The sequence below is a fragment of the Diplotaxodon limnothrissa genome, linkage group LG12 (assembly GCF_057381915.1).
Source record: "Diplotaxodon limnothrissa isolate DT_005_m linkage group LG12, D_limnothrissa_male_GT1.1, whole genome shotgun sequence".
In the NCBI taxonomy this organism is placed as follows: Eukaryota; Metazoa; Chordata; class Actinopteri; order Cichliformes; family Cichlidae; genus Diplotaxodon; species Diplotaxodon limnothrissa.
The window spans coordinates 17,354,838-17,375,021 of NC_140607.1; the positions used below are offsets into that span (position 1 = coordinate 17,354,838).

A 20,184-nucleotide genomic window follows, 5' to 3' on the forward strand; every position below is an offset into this window, starting at 1 on the left:
TTTTTGTGTTTCATTTGTGCAGTCATTTTGTGAATTACTCGCCTTAGTACAGACCTCAGATGGTTTTTATCAGCATATAAAGTTTCATTTTCCCGATTGTGTCTTCTATAATGCGGGCTGTGCTGTGGAAAGAAATCTTTGGAAAGAGGATATTGGAGTGCTATCATATACCGTGTGCGCTGAATGGAGTGGATCAATGAAATCCTCTCTGTGAATGCATGTGTCACTGACTGCACAGACACAATTTTTGGTAATTGAGTAATGCCTGCTTATTAGGTACTTTTGAGACCTTGGGGTTGGTACATAAAGATGGATAAAAAAAACAGGCTGGTTCGGATTTTTGTGTCATCTGATTGAAGTTTTTCGCCCAAGTCCACCACTCCTGTCCCATCCTCTCCTCCCCCTCCCCTCCTGTTTTACTCTGCAACAGGCATAAATATTTATGCAGGTATGTGACACATATTAGATTGCAATACTTCAGGCTGTTCCCTGTTCTCCATTCACAGCTGTCACGCTGCCAGCTATCAGGGAGCTATGGGGCTACTGCACCTTGTCTCCACACCTACGCCCAATCCATTCTAAATCACTGCCATTGTAACACACACACACACCTTTCTAACAAAGGGCAAGCTCTGCATCTGCCAAGGACACGGGCCTAATAAGGGTGAAGTACTCAGCTCTGTGCTACGCTGTGACGAGCTTTGTCGCCTCCATGCCTCTACCCCCTCTTCCCACACCCACATACACATATTCTATTCTTCCGCCCCTTATACGCTGCTTTGTTGCATGCTAAAACAGATACTGTCATTGCTTGACTGAGCCAAATTAGTGTTTCAGCATTCATGAATAGAAACTGAAAGAAGAGGATATGAAGTCCGATAGCAAGAGACATAGAAAAAGAGGGTCTGGACTTGAAGTTTGAGATTGTGAGCGACACGGAGAAAAAGCATATCACTTCTGACAAGGATTCAAAAAGTGTGAAGATGGGAGTGGGAGGGGTTAAAGGTTATATAATTCACCCTAATCTCATAGTATCAAAGTGTCTGAGATTCTGTCATCTGCCTCATTAGCCTGTCTTTGTTGGGCCAGAGGAACAGATTTCATGGAGGATTTGGAGAATGGCTTTGGTTCAGCACAAGTTGCTCGCACAGAGCAGGAAGTTAGTTTCATGGACTGGCGACATGTAAGCTGTCAAAGTTTTTCTCAGATCAATCTGTGACTCAGAAATATCCCTCAAGCTATAGAAGGCCGTTCATGGGATAAGCACACTGATGTCTCATCCACTGATCCATTTGTTAGTGTAGATAAGGAACACTTTCTGCGTAACCACAGGCCGAAGCGCCTTCGGCTGTTTTCACTTCACAACAATTACTCTTTCACTGCTTCCAGTTGCTGAAAAAGCCACAGCATATCTCACCCTCTTGATGATTTTAATAGTAATGTTTCTACCCCGTACAGTATAAAAAGTCCTCTTATTGTGACCTTGTTGTGAATTTCTACCTTCTAACTTTTAGTCTCCTTGAATGACTTTCTCTTCCTGTACACAGTCAATATTTTTTTCTGCTCCCGGGCTGTGTGACTTAGCAGTGTGGCCCATTGGCCTCCTATATATTGTGATAGTGGCAGGACAGTTATTGTGCCTAGGGTTTATATCACATTCTAATGGAGCAAGGCTATGAGTTAAGGGGCGGTAGGCTTTTAAACCAGGGCTGTTAAATCACTGTTCAGATGACTTCATTAGCAGAGCGGGACACATGCTGAGACACTATGTCGGCACACACACGTACACACACATGCGTATACATACACTTTCACCCTGCTACCTTGACGGTGTAACGCTTGGGCCAGACAGGAGGGAGAGTGGATTTATACAGATATGTGTGTCCTTCTTTGTCACCTGTCACTTCAGTTCCCTTGGCATGATAGCTCATCCATCATCTACAGATTGAGCTTTTCAGCAGAAACCAGACTGATTAATACTACTGAAGGACCTCCAGGGTTGACTATATGACCTGGCTTCCTGGCAGACTTGATACATTAATGGGCAGATGGATTACTTATGTAAAAAAACACTAGTTTTCTGACTAAATGGTGGGTTGGCTTTGTTAAATACGTTGTTACTGTTAAAAACAATGTAAGAAGCAGTGATTAGTGGATGTGTTTGATGGAGTACTGCCTGGCAGGGTCAAATTTTGATTGTTTGTCTGGGAAACTGACCAACCTGTTGGTTCTTGGCCAGCTGTGATAAATGATAGGCCTCAAAAACCTATTAAGGAAGGCTAACTGCTTTGCTAAATAGATATTTTTTTTACTTTACTTGCCTTATTTTCCCCCTTATTATATGGATGGATGGGTGGCTCTGAATTCTACTTTTGCAAAATCAAAAGATCCCTGTTTTAGCTCCAGGAGGAGACACAAATCCCTTGTTGGATGCATCAGGAAGGACATCAGACATAAAAATCAAACATGAAGAGCTACCTGCTGTGGCAAGTACCTCTATTACATGGATGGACATCTTTATAGACACTGATGTGCAGCTGACTTATGATAGGCTTATACCAGAGAAACAACACATGCTCTGTTTGTGAATCAAGGTCTAACAGCAGAACTAACTAGTAAAATTCAGCCACCCTAAAGTTTTCAGTGTCTTCCTTTATCTCTAACAGATTTAAAGTTTTTGCATATGGAAAAAAAAAGTATCTTCCTTACATGCTCATATATACTTAACATTTCACCTTGAACAAACTGTACTGAATGCATTTATATTAATTTCCATGCATTACGAATTGAAATTGGTCTAGGTTGTCTCATTCCTTGACTTCAAGTTATGAACCGCTCTTTGTTACAGAAGCGTTGAGTCAAAGCACTAAGTGCTTCAACTGATGCTGAAGTTTCTCTTCAGCGAATAGATTGCAAATGGATAAGTCAACTGCTTTGTCCTTGGTCGCACTTTCAAATCCCCTTTTCTTTAGTGAACACTTGTAACTCTGTCTGAGCGTACTTTTATACAAAACAATTAAAAAAAAAAAACACAGCTCAGGCCCTTTGTAGGTTGGAAATAATGCCAGGAGTGCTGACCCTTCTCTTTCTTCTGTGACTCTGATTGCGTCCCAAGGCCTTCGAGTGCTACGGTCTTTTATGTCATTTTTCTGTTCCATCCGTGGAAAAATGAAACAAGTCTGAAAAAGTGTCATGTGTTGCAACAGACAAAAGTCACATTTTAGCTGTCATCTGCTAAGGTGACTTTTTGAAACAGTTTCCTTGCACCTATATGTCAGAGAAGGTCCCCTGACCTGGTTGTTAAGGGGTAGCCAAGTATGAGAGATGAAGCCTCATGTGTCACTTGGCACTCTTCCACTCCATCATAAGGATCTAATATCGTCCAAGGACATTCATGCTTAGATCTGCTAGTTCTACTGCTCCGGGTACACGGTCTTAAAATCAGCGTGGAGCAACAGAAAGACGTCATGGGTTGGCCCGCAGTAAATTCAGAGTTAGATATACTGTAGCTGTGCTATATTTAGACCTTATTTTCTGAGTAAGCACTGCTCGGTACGATTTTATTACACACGCATTGACAGTAAAAGGGTACTAGTAGTATTGACCTCTAGATTTGCTGGCTTAATATAGTTAGCTACAGTATAACTACTGAACACTAAACCATTTTCTCTGAATTGTCTCATTGTTTCTGTTACCCCTCTGGTCTATAACAATAGCAGTTTGTGGAAAAATGCCAGTCTGTGGCATTCTCTTGCTTGAGCGGCTCCTTAAATTGCGGCGATAGACGCTTGTGCTTTCAGGAAGTGGGCAATCGCCATCTGTTCCTTGGCGCTGCCATATGGCGGGCCTTTTTCTCAGGGAATAAAATAAAAACAAATATGTCAGAACGTTCGTCTTTCTCCACGGACGCTGATCAACCTGGGGAGAAGCTGGATCTCAGTGTGTCTGGATTAATGGTCTTACTTTACGCTTCAGGGAATGAGTGAGTGTACGCTCGTCTTTGTGCATTTGTGTGAGCACGTGTGCATCTTTTTGTGAGGGCATGCACGCACTAATGCACATTTGTGTACCTGGAAGTATTTCTCAAAGCATTTATCTGACTTTAAGGGTGATGGTACCGTACCGTTTTGAGCAGTTGGTTGCCCTAGTCTTGGAAGCATTAAACAACGCAGGAGAAAAGAGCTTCAAGGTTAGCCAGAGTGACATTTCACGGCTGCCGCTGCCAAAGAAACAAGAAGAAATGCTCTCAAGCCATCATCAGACTCTCCATCTTGCGAGGCCACGAATTCAAAAGACTTGTCACTTTTGAAAATCAGGAGAGTGTGAGGTGTCATTGAGGAAGGGCTTCTTTCTTCTCTCGTAGATCTCCTTGGGTGTCCTCTCTACTGACTGACAACTTGGGATGGGAGTTTGTGTTGGTGGAGACAGAATACATCTTTTGTCTGCTTGGTTATACATGGCGTGTTTTGTCTTCGCTACCCCTGGACAGCACTGACACATTGAGGTTTTCATTAGCCGTAAGCAGGTGGTGAAGAAGAGGGACGAGCTTATGCGCATCACTCTGTTCCCATCCCTGCTTGTGTGCATCTGCACTGCACCAGCTTGTATACTGTAAGCATATCACAGAGGGCGTACATGTGTCGGGCCGCGTGTGTTTGAATGTTCAACATTACATTTTTAGCGTGTGTGATACTTGGAGGTTTGCTCCAAAGGCGAATAAATCAGTGATGCCTGGGATAAGGCCGTGGCCCCTCCTCAAACTGCACAGACAGGCTGAGAGGCTCATTAATCAAACGGCCAGTCACAGATGTGATGGCTTCCACACAAACCGCCAGCAGACTGTGAAAGTCACATCCAACAGAGTCAACTGTCAGCCAGGCAGGCAGGCTGCACTTTTCTGCTCTCTCTCTCTCTCTTTCCCCCTCTGTTGTATTAATCTCTCACTCTCCCTTTACCTCCTCTCACCTCCAGCATGATGCCTCAGTGTGATACATCTGAAATATTTGTCTTGTCCCTCTAAAAACCATCTCGAGGGTCGAGAAAAATCCATGTTCTCAGAGAGTGGTCATGGTCAAACCATTTTGGGGACACAAGACATCAGTCATTACTGCACAATGCTCTGTTCTCTGAATTTACTTACAGCATAGGTAAACACTGACCACACCACTTCAGATTATCTCCTAAATTACATGAATCCTTGTTCATTCCCTGAATAAAAGTTGATAATCTGGTAGAATATTATGGAATATGGTGCAATTTGTTAGGTGAGTCAGTGTATTCCTTTTAGTATTTTGTCAGTATCTGGAAATTCCAGGTACACTCAGGACTATCATGTGTACCCTCTTCATGGAAATGCTGGCATGTGCAAAATATGTTTTCCCATTTCTTTTGGGTTATTATGTCACAAAACTTTTCTGCAATCCCAACTCCGAATGGGTTTAAATTAGTTACAGTTATTACCAGTAATTTCTATAATATTGCTGCTCATCATCATAACCCTCGCTTCACGTTGGTTATTCCACACAGCAAGCTGAACTAGATTATCCTGTTATCCTTTGTCAACTTACTGTACCTGACGTTGCTTTAAAAAAAATGCATTTTTTATGTAATTTAATTGTATAAATAGCAATCTCTGTGACTGTTCCAGCTTCAGACTTTGGATGGATAAATAGTTGGAGTGACTCTAACACCAGAGCTAAATGAAAATGCTGCTTAATCTACTGAAAAGCCCTCCCAGCACAGATAGAAATGCTGGATGGAACAAGGACAAGACAAAGCCACCCTCTCCTGATTAAAAATGGCAACTCCCAAGGCTCCTCAAACACACTGGGGTATTTGATGCTGCAAATAAAGACTGTATTCCACATGCTTTTGCTGTCAGAATGGGAAATGGTGCAGAAGGGAAGGAAATTCTCTTGTTATGATGCCAGGTTTTTGGAGAATGACACCATCATAGTTGGAGCCCTGCAAGATTTAACTACATCTGACTACACAAGGCCTATGGGCAGCTTTTTAAACAAAGTTTGACTGAACAGAGAAACAGCCATTTTTCAGCGATGTGGCTTCTTTTTTTATCAAGTTTTCCAATTTTACTTTTTTCCAGTGTAAAAAAATAAAAGAGAAATGTTTAAGCATGTGAAAGCAGGCTTATAGTAGCGTTACTAAAATGAGATATGCACGATATCTCATGTCATCTCAATGCCAGCTGAGCTTTTTCACATTGCATTGAGATCAAATGTCCTCAGACATTGTGAGCTTTGCACAGCTGTAAAGAATGCTGTCATTAACTGAAAAATAAATACTTCTACAATACCAAAACAAAAGTAGTAACATGCTGCAGTTGTCACTGGATACTTTATCACACTTGCAGCCACTATGCATTTTGTTACTGCACCTGACTTTGCCAGCTTTGGATCAAGTTTGTCTTTGGATTTCTAGCATGTCCACTGGGTATTTGTTTTGGTGAGCTCTGTCAGCGAAATAACTCCATGTTTTGCCCTTGGAACCAGTTTTGTCAACCAGTTTAGATGAACTGGGACTCGGTTCAAGACGTGGTGGACTGTTTGACACTGTTGCCATGTTTCCTGCTGATTTACTGAAATGACTTTTTAGCTGACTGTAGCAGTCCATTGTCAAGAGCCAGTTTGTGACCGTCTGTTCCAGTCCATCATTGTATGCGTTTCCATCCTTTTTACTATTCCATGTGCCATCTTTATTCAAATCCTCTGGAATTGATACCGAGTTAGCCTCTAAGCTTGCAGAATGTGTTTGGTTGTGTGGTTAGCGTATTGGAGGATACATGGTGAAATTAAAGTTGAAATGAAAAATGTTTGGCATTTTGTCTTTTATGCACAAGTATGTCAACTAAGAAAGTATATCCACTAGTGGTGGTCTTGTACTTGTTAATGATTAAAAAACTAACTGTAAGGCACAACATAAACATGCAGTGTATACACATTTCTAGATCTGGATATATATTTTTTTCATTATGTATGTGCCCAGAGACCATTTACTTAGAAAAGTGTAAGAGAAGACCCCGGACCTCTATAAAGCCAGTGCAAGATAGTAAATAAAAGAGCATCATCTAAATGCTTGAACAGGTTTGTGCAAGTTTGTGTGCCCTCCTGTGTGAGGCTATGTAGTGAGGCGGTGAGAGGTTTTTTCCATTTTTTTGGGGGGGTGCATCACGAGGTTGTATCCTGTCGCCAGGCTCATTAGTCCATCAGAGGCGCCCAACCAGCCCCAGCCAATCGTTGCTCTCGACTTGGCTCTGCCATTTGCATGTGGTCTAGGAAGAGATAATTAGAGGGATCTCTGCCTGTCACTGTTAATCTGGGACTTAGTGAAGGGCTGTGACGCCGACACGCTGATGGACTGACACACACACACACACACGGTGTCATATGAATTTGCACACACACTCAGATTCACAGAAATTCTACGTGGAAACACAGTGCCTACCTCCACACGCTAACATGATTTGCACAGGTAAACACTGTTAAGCTGTGGATAGGACTGTTAGTTTTTTTTAATGCTCTCTTTTTGATTTGTGACTAGTAGAGTGGTCTTTTTGTTGTATTTCTTATCTCTATTAATGCTGCGCATTACACTAAAGTACATCAGAGTTCCTTCCCCATTGGTGTGATATGATAGCATGTTGACTCAGTGACTGTTTACACCAGTTGTACTATGCTGTTGACACAGGGTTTAGATCCCTGTTCAGATAGACTGTGCTTGTTGCTTCCCAAACAGACAGAATGCTCAGTAAGTCTTTTGAACAAGCCCAGCTGTCAGCCCTATATACAGTACGTTCACACACACACACACACACATCAATACACTCACATCCTAACAAACATGCACATGCGCTCATGCACTGGCAGGTCCCCAGCTACACACACACTGAGAACACACACACGTCGCTGATTGGCAGGCCTCCTGTTTCCCCATAATTCCGACTGATTTATCCAATCAATCTCACTCGGAGAGCTGCTAAAGCGTTCACTAATATTAAGAGTAGAACATGCGACAATTAAAACATCCTTCAGGTAATTACAGAGCTGGTTTAGCAGCAAACAACTGAAGCATTTTATACATTCAGCATGTTGCCTGTGTGTTTTATTTGTACCTGTTTGATAGTTAATCGGGGGAAATGAGGTACATCTGTGAATGTTACCGCTTTTTAATGCACGTGCCGCATAACATCGCATCGTTAGCTGAACGAGTCTATGCAAATATTGACGCTCTTCACCTAATTAAGTGCTATTTTATCCTGCACAAGAAAATCTTGCGTAAAAAAGACTGGATAGATGTGCTTATTACCGCAAAGCCTTTTTCCAAACCAAGTGACAGCAAGTTCTTTTCGAGCACTGGGGGACTGCTAAGCTAAATGGTGGATGTTGAGGAAGTGCGTGAGTACCATTGCTGACCTCATCCGTCCTGCTCTGTGACCTTTTGTCACCACTGATGGCACATAATAGTTGACACTTGACTTTAGGGGCTCTTTAAGTGCCAAGAGTGGCCTGGGCCCTGGGTACATATTCTAATGCCATCATCTCTGTACTCTGTGAGAATACCCTTTGTACAGGAGTCCTCGCTACACATGTTTTCACTTTTTCTTTCTGAGCTTTCTGAGCTTTCTTCGCCATTCTCCCTCCCTCCCTCCTTCCCTCTTTTTTCTCTTGTTTCCAAAAAAAGACACATGCGGTCACACACACAGCAACACTCAGACCCACTCAGACATGCTTTCGCTGAATTGAAATGGTCTGTCCCGCCCTTCTGCCCCTCTGCCATTTAAGGCAAGCACAGAGGTGCACTTGTCTTGACACTTGTCTCAACAAATCTATAGACAGCCAAAAGGACTATTCCAGCTGTTATCAAACCACTCTCTTCATGCCTCTCCTTTCGTCTTTTCTACTCTGTGTCATATTTAGATACAGCACCATTTTCCCACCTTCACCACCTGGACTCTATACTGTACGTATGGAAAATTACAGTGACGGGTGGGTATTATGTATATTAATATCACTGACTCGGAGGTTATTTATTGAATCCTTCTGCTCCATTCTAATTTGGGAATGTAGTATATTATATAGGTCACCTGAAAACTGTAACTGTACTTAAACTAACACTTGCTTTCAGGAGATTTGGGCAACCATTTCACAGCTATTGTAGATTTAGACTTTTGACAGCATCAGCTAATACGCATATGACAAAGGTTATAAAAGCCTTTGCATTCTTACAGCTTTCTGTAATAAATACCTTTTTATATCAAACATAATTTCCTATCTTAGAAGATATTTTTTTTACATTTTGTGTAAATTTTGCATAAAATGTCAAATGTCCGTGCTGTCTACTGCAAAGAATAGCCACTCATCTTAACTAGTACGTTGATAAACATTAAAATATACAAATATATTTATGTATTTGTCTCCTGCGATGTATATCGGTGTACAGAAGGTCCAAGCACCCTAATCAATAAGAGGAATCAAATAGCAAATAAGCAGTTATTATAGATTTAAAATCACTTCCAGCTCAGAACAAGGTGTTGATATCCACTGCTTGTTATGGGTCAGTCTGCACTGTAAATATGGCATGCTGTGGCAAATGGCAAATATGATTGCACTCTCCCACTCGGTGTTTCCCCACCTTTGCAGCTTTTTACTTTGTGTTTCTTTCAACTCTTTCTCCTTTTACCTGTTTTGGCTCCCTCTCTCTGCAATCTTCTCAGAGAAACCATCATGGGTCATGTTTTTCTGAGTCTTTGATCACTGAGTAGTCTTTCAGCATGTTGACTACAAGGCCTCTCACCTCCCCAGTGGTTGTTGCAAAAGAGGGGGCACACTTATCTAGCTTCTATGATGTTGATGGTTGAAAGCATTTGCTGATGTTGAAAGTGCGTGTGCACCTTTGTGCGTTTGTGTGTGTCCATTCAGACATGATGAAAGACTCTGTTATAGCACTGGGGTTGTGATCGGTTGCAACTACACTGTAGCTATGGTTGATAAGCATGGCATTCGTATCTGACAGATAATGATCATGTGACAATGCAGTCATTTAGGAGAATAATACCCTCGGCACAAATTCTTACATTTTTTTTCTTCTTAAATAGCCTAAAAGGTTGGAGTTTACATCCCTGAGCTTTTCATCCATGCCTATTTGTTCTGTTATTCCATGGAAAACTTCCTTCACTGTTTCATAATGGGTTTCTCCTGAGGGCACAAACTCTGGCTGAAATAGAAAAAGCTTTATTCCCCCCTTAGTCTTTACACCTCCTGTGAGTAAACGATGGCTCGGTGTCTGAGAGGTTTGCGGCTCCATCCAGCTGCAGAATTCTCTCTTTTGTAAGATGCAGGGGATGGCCTTGATGTGACAGCTTCTGATGTTAGCCCAAGTTGTTTTTGACAGAAGACAAAGAAAAAGGAAAGAAGGCAAAGAAAAAAAAGGAAATATAAAGGCAAACCGATGGAATTTATCTTCTGAGGTGAATTGCTTGTGCAGGAATCAATTCTTTCTCTGCGTCATTTTCTTTTAAAAACATCTTTTTTTTCCTCCCCATGTTTGCTTTGTCATGACTGTTAAGAACAGTCGGTTTGATTGAATTTGCCACTGGAGACATTTAGTGATCTTGATGCATTCTTTGGATGCAGGGCTTAGGCTTGCTGGAAGCATCTTTTTTAGATGTCCCCCTCCCGCCCATGACATTACGGAAACAGGTCTACCCTTTACAGCAGACTGAATGGTGAGTGGTATTATTTGATATATTGTGCTGATACATGCCAGTCTAAAAGAATGCCAATGACAATCATAGGAAAGGACATTTAGATTACTGTCGAGGCTCCCTGTCCTGTCTCTTCCTATCTGGCCTGCTATCACTCCATCTGTTTTGTAATCTGTCTTCTCTTCATCTTGAGTTTGACTTGTAATGATGAAGAGCTGGTCAGAGGGGTATAGAGCATTTTGTGTGTGAGGTGTGTGTGTGCGCATGTGTGTGTGAACTTTGAAGTTGCTGTTTTTTATGTGAATGAGTGGGAGCCTTGTATGTGTGTCCAGCCTGTGTCTGCCTTTACTAAGAGTGAGCGTGACCCTTGGGCTGTACCCCACAATCAGTCAGCCTGCCTAGCCCCTTCTGACTGAGTGTTCCTCTCTTAGTCCTCTGAAAGAGTCTTTCTTGTCACAGTGTGCCAGACCTTCCCTCTGCCCCTCACTGTTGTCGAGGTTAGCCCGTCTGCACCTTTTCCATTTTGACTATCCTTCAGAAACAACCTTCTTCATATGTGTCTCTGAAAAGAGTAAAAAGTTTGAAGTTTTCCACTCTTTTCTAGGTCTTCCACTCAAGGTTAGACTTCCCCAGTGCTCTTCATATAGCCTTCTAGCAGCACTCTATCCAGTACTTACGTGCATCTGAGAGAGGAGGAAGTTTAAAGGAGGTTAAACTCTCTCTTCCTGTTCATTCTCACTTTCTCTGAAGGTGAGTCTCTTGTTAATCTCTGATTTCATGTTTCACTTCTGTCTTGTTCGCACACACAAGGAAAAATATGGTACTGTGGCACAACATATATATATATATGTGTGTGTGAATAGCTGTTTGATTAGAACTTCCTCCTCTTTCTCTTTCTATGGATTTGTCTTAGATGCTTAGATGATATATTCAGGCCATTACTAAGACAAAACACGTTTTAATAGGTGTCAAAGAAAACTACAGTAAATGGACTGAAATATTTCTTCTTGTTTTACGAATTTATGGTGATTGGTTGATTGAAAGTTAGTCTTGCTTCACTGTGTTGTTGTTGTTATTTTGGCTATGATGCATTTGTGAAAACAAATCTGAGTAGTTTTGAAAAACTGAGATGATATAAAATGATTTTCGCTCAACTCAAGTACAAATACAGAACAGCAGGGCTTTTTAGACAGTTAAAAATATCCTGCTACAACAGAGAGGCAGAATTCATACGACTGCAACAGGACAAATTGGGCTCATGTCTTCCACCTCAGAAAAGCAACGTATCACTGAGCCGAGGGGATAGTCAGTCATCAGAGTCTGCGCTGGTCTGCTCTTTCACATTTCTGGTTGCATTCGTTTTCAACCCTGCATGTCTCCTCAAAATCACGTTTATGCCCCACTCTTTTGTTTTTGCTGCAGTCTTTAAAGTCTTAACTGCACTTCTTCACTGAATTACTTTAAAAGCTTAATCATGTTAAGGTGCTACTAGAGGATACAGCAAGGATGGGTAATGTAAAGGAAAATAAAATGAAATAAAAGATCAATCCATCAATCCATTTTCCGCTTATCCAGCTTAGGTCACGGGGGGTTGGAGCCTATCCCAACTTTCACAGAGTCCAAGTTGGGCACAGGTCAGCATTCATTCACAGGGCTTACAAGTTAAGATGTCAGTGAAGGTTTACAGATGAATTTAATATCAACTTTAAAGTAGTAGTATCAGTAGCATTAGTAGTGGGGTTTCTCCTTGCGTTACTAATGTAATTATAAATATTGCAGCTAACATAAGACAGCTGCACCCACATGTCACGTGTAATTGCAAGAGTTGGGTCACTGGCAACTAAATACATAATACATAACCATAAATGTGCTTTAAAGGAATATTATTGATCAGTGTAGCACATCAGTCTTTTAAAATTTTGCAGTTGAGTAACTGCTTTTTATATTATAACTAATTTAGTTGCTTGTTACCCTTATATACAGTATATGCACACAGTATCACCCCAAAAAGCAGATTTACCCATTATTTTGCAAACATTTTTAAAATTTAGTTCATGATGTGGGGGGAAAAACAGCACAGCAATGTTGACGAGCTGACAACACACACCATAAGAAAACCATTAAATGAGATAACTTGTATCTTGATAAAATCATTGTTACACGTACACGAAACATGTCATTTGATACACACTGTACCGGATGCTGTTGGCGCATCATTTCTTCTTGAGGAGGTGGCGTCCACGTAGTGGGAGGCCAATGTGGGTTGATATATGTCTCTCTGTATCTTTATCACTGAGAACAAATATGGCTGATATCTCTGTCATCTCAGCATCTTAGACCTGACAGCACCGATCATAATCATTCCCCCTTCGGCTCTCCCTCTCGCTATTTCTTTTTTTTTTTTTGTTATCACAACCTAACTCGTGTATTGGCATATCTGTATTTGTCTTTCTCTTGTTTCGTGTTGCGCCTTACTCTTCATATCTTAACAACAACTCTCTTTCTTACTCTTTTCCATGGAGTAATGGTGCACTTTGGGAATACACTTTATATGCAAAAGGAGTTAGTGTTGGGAGTGATTCTGCCGTTATTTCCGTACAGGGTTGTGTTTGCGTGTGTGTGTGTGTGTGTGTGTGTGTGTGTGTGTGTGTGTGTGTGTGTTACCGTGTGTTTGTTTGTGTGTGTGTGTATGTGGGTAGGTGGGTTTGCGTCAGAGATCATTTACAAAGGGATCAGCCCTGGGGGTGTAGAGGCATCGCTGCAGTGGAGGGAGAGCAAAGGGGGTGGAGGCAAAGTAGTTCACAGTAAATGTAGCGAAGAGACAACTGGCTTGAAAACCTTTCCGCACTTGACTTTGCACTGCACAGTTAACTACTTATTTATTTATTTGGGTTGGAGGGCCAAATATATGTTCAATGGCATTGGATATCAGTGACAGGAAGGATCTAAGAGTGACACCACAAATGAAGCTGTCAGAGTGGCCCGACAGCCGGGTCCCGAGGCGAACATCCCTCTCCTGCATATTTTATTATGATCGCAGCGAAACCTCACAGCAAGAAGGAAAGTGAGTAAAAAGGGGGGAAAAAGAAAACCATCATCTTCCCAACCGGAGAGAAGGAAAAGAAACAAAACGAGCGCTGCTGTATCATTGCCACCCATGATAGAATGAATTATAAATGTGCGAAGGGGATTAGGGAACAATGGTTGAAGTCACTAGGATCCTCGCCTAGTTTCCTCACCCTCAACCCGGCAACTAATTAGCACTTTCAACACTAGTGTATGATCTCATTAATGTGATTTCTGCTTATGTAACGTGCATACGCTTGCTCACATGCACGCATAGAGATTGCAGAGTTATTACATAAAGCAAATAAACATGGAAAATTTATTGTTTATTGCCAACTGTGATAAAATACACAAATAATAAGCCCATACAGTTAAGGTGATGGATCAAATGTTGCAGTAAAGGTTTAGTCAACAGTGCCATTCAGTGTTTGGGGCATTTAGAGTGGGCTTTCCCCTTATGTCTAGCAATTATCTGCGCAATTTGATAATGTGTGATGAATGTCATCAGTCATAGTATCATCGTTTTGACTGGTGCACCAAAATGACAGTTGCTGCTGGGGGGGGGGGGTTCTGTACTGCCTCAACAGATGAAAGAAACATTTAAGGATCACAAGGGTTGTACAGATATGTAATGTTTTTAAAAAGGCAGGACTATATTTATATTTTTTCACATAATTGTGCACGCTATTTGTATAGTAGATGCATTTCACGTCAGCTAATTAGTATCCACACACTGAGATATAGGGAGAGGGAGAAAAAAGAGGGGGAGGAAGCTGGGAGAGGGTAAGGGTAGATAATTAGACAGAATTAAGCCATCGCTTTTAATCTAGCTACTGAAAGGAAGAGAGAGAGAGAGAAAAGGGATGTGGGTGAAAGGGTGGGGGATCTAGGGGTGAGGCCTACATATTTACCCCTCTGCTCTCTCGCTCTTTCCCTCTTTCACCATCTGACACAGGGTGTGAATGTGTGGGAAAAGAGGGGCCTGGAGCCTTAGCTCAGCAGAATGGATCAGCTTGTGTTTCGAGGCCCTAGAAGTGTCCCATTGTCATGATGTCACTGCAACTCAAGAAGCCTGACCTCTGACCCTGATGGATTCATAGCAAACCCCCCCCCCCCCCCAGCACCAGCACCAGCACCACCACACACAAACCCAAAACGCCCCAATTGCCACCAGGCGCCCACTAGGGGGTACCCAAGCCTTTTTGCTGTGGAGTTTTGAGGTGTTTGTGGCTCTACAGCTCACGAGGGATTTGCCAATGGATCCGTCCGTCTATGTCCCCCTGATTCCCTCACTCTACCCTGCTCTTTTTTTCCCCTTTTCTTTCCCTCTGTTGCTTTGCCATCACAGGCAGCCATAGCTTTTTCTCTCTCTCTAGCACTCTCCCTCTCTCTCCCTCCTACAAGCGTTGTATCGCAGTGCCCATGAATATAGCGAGTGCCGCCAGATGTCGCAAATACATCATCTGAGGGATACGGCGGTGATGGAAAAAAGTCAAGGCACGTACAAGTGGGGGATGTGAGCTGACTTGAGCTCTCTGAGCGTTTGTGTGTGTGCGTGTCACTGTATGCCAGCATCTGTGTGTGTGTGTCTCTGTTTTCCAGAGTGTGTGTGTGTTTGCGCGTCTGTGTGCAAATGGGTGGGTGTGTTGCTTTTGTGCGTGTGTGTATGTGTGGAGGTCAAAGCAGGTCAGCATATTGTCCCTCAGATGTTTGATATTTTATGTATAAGAGGGTGGCTAGAGCGAAAGGATAAGCACGTTCCTGACAGAGGCATCTCTCTGCCACAATCCGCCACCTCAGCAATGTAGATCCCAGAGTCAGATCAACAATGGAGAGTAGCTGCCTTATACCCAGAGAGGACTGATGGGAAAAAGCAAAGGGTGTGTGTGCATGTGTTTTTGGGGGGGCTGCTGCGGCTGTTGGGGGCCAAAGACTGCAGTGTGACCTGATTGCAATAAAACAACTGTGATTATGCACAATATTGTGTTTACATATGCAGTGCAGCACACTGCATATGTAAAGTCACCTTAACAATACATTAAGGTCCCCTTGCTTATTCATCTGGAGTAAATAATATAAGCTGACACGTAACCACACCAAACCCACGCAGACCTTCGTACTGCTGCAGGTGTGTCCATGTTTGAAGGCTTGGTGAGGGCAGAGGAGGGCTAGTGTGACCCTTAGATCAGCCCGTGTTGGGTAAGAGATTCCCTCAGAGTAGAGCTATCCCAAACAGCACTTCTCTCTTTCTCCTTCGGGGGGAAAAGTTTACTACCAGCTTGCTTTTGTAGTCTGCCTCAAAAGATTTGCGGCAGTCAGCATTAAAAGGCACAGATCTGAGGAGACACCTCCAACTGAAATACGTACAGACGAAGGAGGAGGAGGAGAATGAGAGCGGGGCAAACTGATAAAAACATTAAAGACAGACGCTAAACGTTCCTCTTTATGCTGCCTTTGTACCCCAACAACAACGAAAATAACAACAAAACTACCAAACATCATCTCAGGGTGCTTTTCTTTTTTCCCGGTAATGCTTTGATTCATTGGTCTTTTTGTTTGTTTGTTTTTCGGGGAGTTTACCCTTTTTTATATCCTCCTGTTTGTGCTCTGTTGTTCTTTATTCCCTTCCGCATGTAGGCTGGTTACCAGGGTGATGATATAGCACATGACATCATGCCCTGGCTGTATTGTATAGTGGGTCGCATTCTGGCAGAGTTCAAGGAATGGTGGCGTGGGCTGGTGCCGCACTCCTTACAGTGCTCCCTCCATCTTTGCTTCTGTTTCTCTCCCTCTCCCTCTGTGTCTCTCTAGGCTCTAAGCATTGGCTTGTCCAGTGTGCCTTGTGTTCCCTGGGAAAAGGATTAATTATTCAACACATAGCCTCAATTAAATTTGAATTCGGCAGTTCAAGTAACCTTTTAGCATGGCACATTTATTATTAAGGCAGATGCTTTGGCCCTGTTTAGATTTGCAGCTTATCGGATTCTTTCAGCTCCTTATCACATGGAGATTTTACTTTTGATGGCTATAAGGCTTGGCCTTGCCCTGGCTGCAATGCATTGGGATGTATTTTCTCAAAGAATTTCTTGTAAACATTTCTAGCTATACATTTCAGCTACTGAATGTTTTACCTTGTAATTGGACCAAGCAGTAAAAGTTTTTCATGCGTCTCACGCGGAGGATGTGTGAGGGGTAGTTCATTTCCAGTTCCACCGTTTCAGTTAGGACAGGACAGGATGTCTTTCTGATATGTATTTTCTGGTATAATAAGTACTTGGAAACTTGAGTCTTCATCACTTGGAAATGCTTTCTTCTATTTTTCCCCTTTATGTTTCTCTTCCCATTTCCTCCACTGAATAGAATGAGGTGCCGGGACAAAATGAGGACTAATAGTAACAGGGATGTCCAGCATTAGACATTCACAGAAAAAAAAAAAGAATCAGTTTTCATTTTTAGAACACGTCGTCTCATAAGACATGTACTCGCTGCTGTTACGTATTTAACAAAAGCTCAGTGAGGGCTGTATGACTACAAATGTTTTATATCGCCAAAGACTGATCCAGGAAAACATAAATGCTTACATTTACGCCGGCACACAACAGCAACACGGAGCGCAACATAACAAGAAATGAGAAGAAACAGCCTTGACGGCCCCTTTCAATGATCCCCCTCCCCCAGTTCCTGTCTCCCCATTTCTCTCTTCCTCCATCAGAGGAGGTGGTGCCTTTGTCAAGCAGGAGCACAGAGACCTCACAAAGCGAGGGAGGATGTCACAACAAACAAAAACAGCATAGTAACCCCCCAAAATCTAATCAGGAGCCATTGATTCATTCGCTGAATGGAGACTGAGTACCTTGAGAGTGGCTCATCCAATAAGGCCATAGACAGCATGACGGGAGCCTTCACAATTCGGCTGTACAGTTCCGTATCATTCTGTTCTCACCTTTAGACTCGACTCTATCAACTCAAAGATGATACAATCATCACTCCACTACAACATTTTGTGCCCTTTTTTTCTAGGTCCACTAATTCATCTGTCCTCTATATCCCTAAATCAATGACTCTCTCCCCACCCTGATTTTATGTGTCGACTATTCTTTGAGTACTAATAGGTTTACTTTGTGGATTCAAGGAGAAAGAGTCTTTGGTGCCTTGGTTAGTCTCATTGTGCTTTCAAATGATACTCCAACCGAACAATTACAGTAACTATAAGGTAAACCTTTACACAACAGTTTTGTTAAAACTTAAATTGGAATAAAAGTGTTTGGCTAATGGCAGCAGTGTATAAAGGCAAAGAGTAGGTACTTATTATATTTGTATTCATTGCGTTATCATTAATATTGTGTTGCTTTTTCTTTCTGTGTCATAGAACCAAAAGAGAGAAAAAGTGCATTAACACTGTAACTCCATTAACACTTATGGTGGGAATCTGTGACATTTCAAATGAAATTATTTAATCTATATTACGTGCATGCCCTTCTGAGTTTTTTTTAAATGCTCAATATAATGCAACAACTTTGCTCTTATTACTTGTAATGATACTTTGGCATTATAGGATAGAGATATTGATTTTGGAACCCAAAGCATTTATTGTGGAGGTAAATGTTATTATTTTAATATTGGAGTCATGCTAATTTAATAGAGCGTAACATACACACCAAGTGTGAGCCGCAGGGGTCTCTCTGTCTTTCCCACTTGTGCTCACTCGCTCTTCCACTGAGATTTATACAATACACAGGCATTTCATGTAATATCAACGACCAGCCACGGCTACTCCCAAGTTTTCATTTGGCGGGCCTTGCTTCAGCAAACACAGGTGACATGTTTGGAAACATACTTTTGAATGATCTTGCTTATTAGTTGGTAAAGTTATTAGTATGCATTAATAATGCCATGTGAGCATTTATGTGAATTATCTTCAGTCTGTAAAGTGTCAAAATTATTACACTGTCAGGGATCAGGGAGTTTAAAAAACCCCCAACAAATATACCCAGCGTATTCACAATCTTGGTTTGCGTCCCTCCTAAAGCCCATCTGACAGAGCTTCCCTTCATTACTTGCTCACTTCAGCCTCATCCCTTACTTCCTCTTCTCGTAATCCCAGTATAATATATGAATATTTTATTGGTGTTTGAAATATTAAAGGAATTGCACCATAAACGAGGGTGCCTCTGCAGCACAGTAGAGCATAGTGGTCAGGTGCCCGGTAGTCTGCTGAGGAGGTCAAGTCACAATCTTTGGAGTTGTAAAAAGAAACTTTTCCAAAAACTTGCTTAGAAAAATTGTAAATGTTATCATCATTAAGCAAATATGTCCAATGTATCTTGAGAACTGACACCTTATTTTCCTATTTTTAAAGAAAATGTAGAGTAGGCCAGCAAGTGACCTGGATTGTAAAAGACATTTGTAACTGTCACAGTTTTGTAAAAGTAATACTAAAGGACTTGGTCTAAATTTGTGGGGTTTTAAGTTGTTGTTTTTTTTAAAGGTGTTTAGGGACAAACAAGTAATGAATTCTACACCTACCCCAATCAATGAAATAAATAAAATTGAGCTTCTTTCTACAGCAGGCCCTTCCCCACATTAAAAACTAACAAAACTAACATTAATGAAATAAAAGACAGAGAGCCCAAGTATTGAGCCATCTCTAACCTGCTGGTCCCGATGTGATCAAGCATCCACAAGGTCAACAAAAAAGGCCTTACTCACAGAGGCCTCTCCAGGGCCAAAAGGATTAACTGTAAAAGCTTGATTGCCTCACGCTGCCGGACACCACCAGAGGATCAATGTCCAGCCACATAGGCAGGTGATTTCCATGAGGTTACAGAACCATTTGTACATAGATGTATATGTCATGAGGTAACTCAACTAAGGCCCAGTCCCACAAGCTTAGCCAATTTGGTCAATTTTTTTATATTTGTCTACTGTTTGGCTAGTAGTTGGAGAATGTTTGCAGACAACTCAGTTTGTTCCATGCAAACTATGAGGAACAGCATAAATCTGATGGGAATCAATTACAAGGATGTTTCTAGTACAGCACGCTGTTTGTGAATACCAGTGGTAGCAAAAGTACACAAATTCTTCACCTAAACAGAAGTACAGATAAAAATACAGATAAAGCCACCTAGAGTCACATGAGGTGTATGCCTGATTTCTAAACCCTACTGTAGCATTAATTAGAAGTACAATTTTGTCTCAAGAATACACTTAAATAATGCACAGATACCTGAAAATTCTACTTAAGTACTTGTACTTAAGGAACACACATTTTTCCGTATAGACCAGAGGTTGCCAGAGGATCCTCAGCCAACGTCTGTGGTCTGTGTGACTAAAGCCTGACACACTTCACTGCATTGTTCAGCTTGATGAGCATACATATGTGTGTTTTGGGGGACATC

At 41.8% G+C, this 20,184-nt stretch overlaps 1 protein-coding gene across 1 annotated transcript in view; it reads left to right on the forward strand.

Annotated features, from left to right (window-relative positions):
• kiaa0825 (KIAA0825 ortholog) overlaps positions 1-20,184 on the forward strand; it is a 114,761-nt gene that overhangs the window by 52,199 nt on the left and 42,378 nt on the right. The window lies entirely within an intron of this gene.